The 3,680-nt window shown below is 40.9% G+C and overlaps 1 long non-coding RNA gene across 1 annotated transcript; it reads left to right on the top strand.

Moving 5' to 3' along the window:
* The first annotated feature begins 1,779 nt into the window (after positions 1-1,779).
* LOC113475351 lies at positions 1,780-2,326 on the top strand. Its single transcript, XR_003397105.1, has 2 exons — positions 1,780-1,930; positions 2,226-2,326. It is a non-coding gene; the product is annotated as an uncharacterized LOC113475351 (long non-coding RNA).
* The last annotated feature ends 1,354 nt before the right edge of the window (positions 2,327-3,680 follow it).

Genomic DNA, 3,680 nt, shown 5'->3' with positions numbered 1-3,680 from the left:
ACGTTGCTACTCAGTACCCCTGGGCTCATATAATTTTGCGACGTGGAAAACTGTTTGTTTTATATATGACCGGTGAAAGTCCTTTCCTGTTCTCAGAGTGCAATACAATCTCATTCGGACCTTTGTTGTAACTGGCACCAGGCGTTGCTACTCAGTACCCCTGGCTCATATAATTTTGTGACATGGATTACTGTTTGTTTTATATATGACTGATGAAAAACCTTTCCCGTTTTCACAATGTTTAAGCCTATAAATTTGTGGGTGAGGTGACCTGATCATTATTCTACTTAGTTTTACTAGGCAGTAACCAGCCATGTATTTTTGCAATGTATGTCATGTAGCTTTTGCTGGTCACAAAGAGTTGTCAGAGCATGATGTAAGACATCATGGGCTTGGGGTAAGTAAGTTTTGTAGTTGTCGGTTGAAATTAGTTTAAATATATAACAATTGTGCAGACGTCGTCCGCGCTCAGACCGCCTACACTGTATGAGCAATTAGATATGAGTAAGCGTGCGAGACGTGATGGGTCAATGTGTCAGAAAGCATTGTTTGTCTAGCAATAACTTTGGCGAGTGTGATTCCAATGAAATTATGAAGCTGTGGGAGGTAAGTGCTAAACGTACATATTTTATTGAATTACGTCTAAACTAAAAGTCTGTTTAGATTTCACGTGCTGCGTCGCCGACCGTAGATGATCATGATTTTATTCCGCGATTGTCGCAAGTGATTGTTAATATCGAAGAGCCGCAACAGTTTTCCACGTAGCAAGGGTTTAGTTCGAGTCAAGTAAAGACACCCAAAACGTATAGCGCAACGCAACAAGTAAATGATGTATGGGGGATCCTTTTTGTTTACAGGAGCTCGAAATGACGGAAACAGAAGCAGAGTACAGCTTTCGTATACTTGGTTTATCGGTATCAGAGGTAGAAGACAAAATGCGTACTTTTCGTGACTATCATCCCCTGCAACGCAACAAGTAAATGATATTATGCAAGACCCCTTTTGCTTACACGCATTCCAACTGTCCGAATCAGAAGCGATGTTTCACTTACGCGAACTTGGTTTATCGGAAACAGAAAACAAAATGTGTACCTTTCGTGAACTACCACCGCATCAAAGTTATAACATATATTGTTGTTACCACGTAAAAACATACAAGTCGGTCGAAGCATTGGTAATAACAAAGTACCTTTCGTGAACTACCACCGCATTAAAGTAATAACATACAAGTCGGTCGAGGCATTGGTCGGTGATATTGTTGTCACCACGTCAAAACATACAAGTCGGTCGAAGCATTGTTAATAACGAAGTACCTTTCGTGAACTAGATTATACTTTAAAAAATAATGATGCGAATTTTTGGAACGGAATCATAATGCAATTTTCCGCGAGCCACTTGGTGACCGAAGACAGACGTTTCTTACCTACAACTTTCGACAAATGCCAATAAACCGCGATTCGTTGTACATTCGTCTCTTTCAAATTCTGGCCGAGGGTTATGTGTTTAGAATCAATTTGGCTGAGGCCTATGTTTTGGAGCATGATGAAAGGCTTGAGCTTAGGTATTTCTACGCATGCCCTGGAAATATTTCAATTATACCTGAAGCTGCTACCATTCGTTCCATAGAAGATTTAGATCAGTTTCTCGATTTGATTTACGGTTTGGGTCTTTTAGAGGGTACGCGGAACCCACCTGTTGAACGACCTGAGACGAAATGGCGGATGATTATGATTACAAATGTAATGTTTATCATCACGAGAACAGATTTTTTAATTGGTTACTCTGGCGGCGTTCCCAAGGAACTTTTAACCCTGCGAAGTTTGGTATCGTTCGCGCACAACGCTAAAGGAAAAACATATGAAGATATTTTTTTGTGTTTGTTTCGATGTATCGCCGCACATCAACGCGATAGTCTTGGGGATAAGAAGAGGTGGCATAAGTACAGACATATTGAGAAGGAAACGTTTGCGTTGGCACGTAAATACGGTGTAAACCCCAAAACCTTCCTTGGTGTTGATATAAGTGACCTCGGAAAAGTCGAAAAAAGATTTAACATCGCGATATTTGTCTACACAATGTCATCCGACCGAAAACTTAATATTGCGAGACTAAGTCCAGTAAAGAACCCGAATGCAGTGTACGTTACCAATATTGCCTCCCTCTCACAAACGCACGAGTGCAGTGTATGTAAGGCGTTATTTGATGGAGGCGGGGGATAAGAAGAGGTGGCATAAGTACAGACATATTGAGAAGGAAACGTTTGCGTTGGCACGTAAATACGGTGTAAACCCCAAAACCTTCCTTGGTGTTGATATAAGTGACCTCGGAAAAGTCGAAAAAAGATTTAACATCGCGATATTTGTCTACACAATGTCATCCGACCGAAAACTTAATATTGCGAGACTAAGTCCAGTAAAGAACCCGAATGCAGTGTACGTTACCAATATTGCCTCCCTCTCACAAACGCACGAGTGCAGTGTATGTAAGGCGTTATTTGATGGAGGCGATGTTTGTTCAAGACACGAGAAATCATGCGAACAAAATAACTTGAAGTCTCCCGTTTCCTACCCCGGTGGTGTTTACAAATCCCCCTCTAATGTGTTCAAGTTGTTGGAGGTTTTTAATATCGACGTCCCAGTTGAGTTGCGCTTTAGGATTTCGCAGTGTTTGACATAGAGTCGTTAAGCAAACTACGAACCACTGGTAAAACGACAGAAAAAACAACCGAGCATAAAATTGTTAGCGTCAGTGTATCGTCGACAACGTCAAAATTTAAAGCAGACAATTGCATCGTACGTAACTCATTTGATGAGGACATTGTAGAACGCTTTGTGGGGAACATTTACATAAAATCCAAGAAGAAGTGGCGACGGAGCGCAGGCGTTGTTTGCAACCGTACTTAAACCAAATTCAATCACGAATAAAACAAGAGGTTAATCCGAAAAGTAAAAACGCATGGAAACACCCGCTTTGTAAGCTGGAGAAAAAGTTGGAGGCATGGATTACCTGTCTACACGTGGTTGGATTTAACTCTGAATATTTGATGAGGATATTGTAGAACGCTTTGTGGGGAACATTTACATAAAATATAAGAAGAAGTGGCGACGGAGCGCAGGCGTTGTTTGCAACCGTACTTAAACCAAATTCAATCACGAATAAAACAAGAGGTTAATCCGAAAAGTAAAAACGCATGGAAACACCCGCTTTGTAAGCTGGAGAAAAAGTTGGAGGCATGGATTACCTGTCTACACGTGGTTGGATTTAACTCTGAATATGATCTAAATATTCTCAAGTCTGCCTTGATTGATGTGTTGGATCGCCATGGAGGTATTCAATACTGTGTGAAACGTGGTGCATCGTTTATGATGTTAAAAACTTCGCGGTTGTCCTTCTTGACATTTCAAATTACCTGGCGCCGGGTTCTAGCTATAAAAGTTTTCTAAAAGCGTTTAATGTTAAAGAAGCGAAAGATTTTTTCCCTTATGAGTATATGGACAACTTTGAAAAATTGAGTGAGAAACAGTTACCACCGCGATCAGCGTTCTATAGCGCACTTAAAAAAGAGAATATTGCGGAGGAGGATTATCAATCCTGCGTCGACGCCTGGAAAGCCACTAACATGCAATCAATGAAAGACTATTTGGTGTACTACAACAATCTCGATACGGGAGCCTATGGTC

The sequence above is a fragment of the Ciona intestinalis genome, unplaced genomic scaffold (genome assembly GCF_000224145.3).
Source record: "Ciona intestinalis unplaced genomic scaffold, KH HT000253.1, whole genome shotgun sequence".
NCBI lineage: Eukaryota > Metazoa > Chordata > Ascidiacea > Phlebobranchia > Cionidae > Ciona > Ciona intestinalis.
This window is presented reverse-complemented; position numbering and strand designations above follow the sequence as displayed.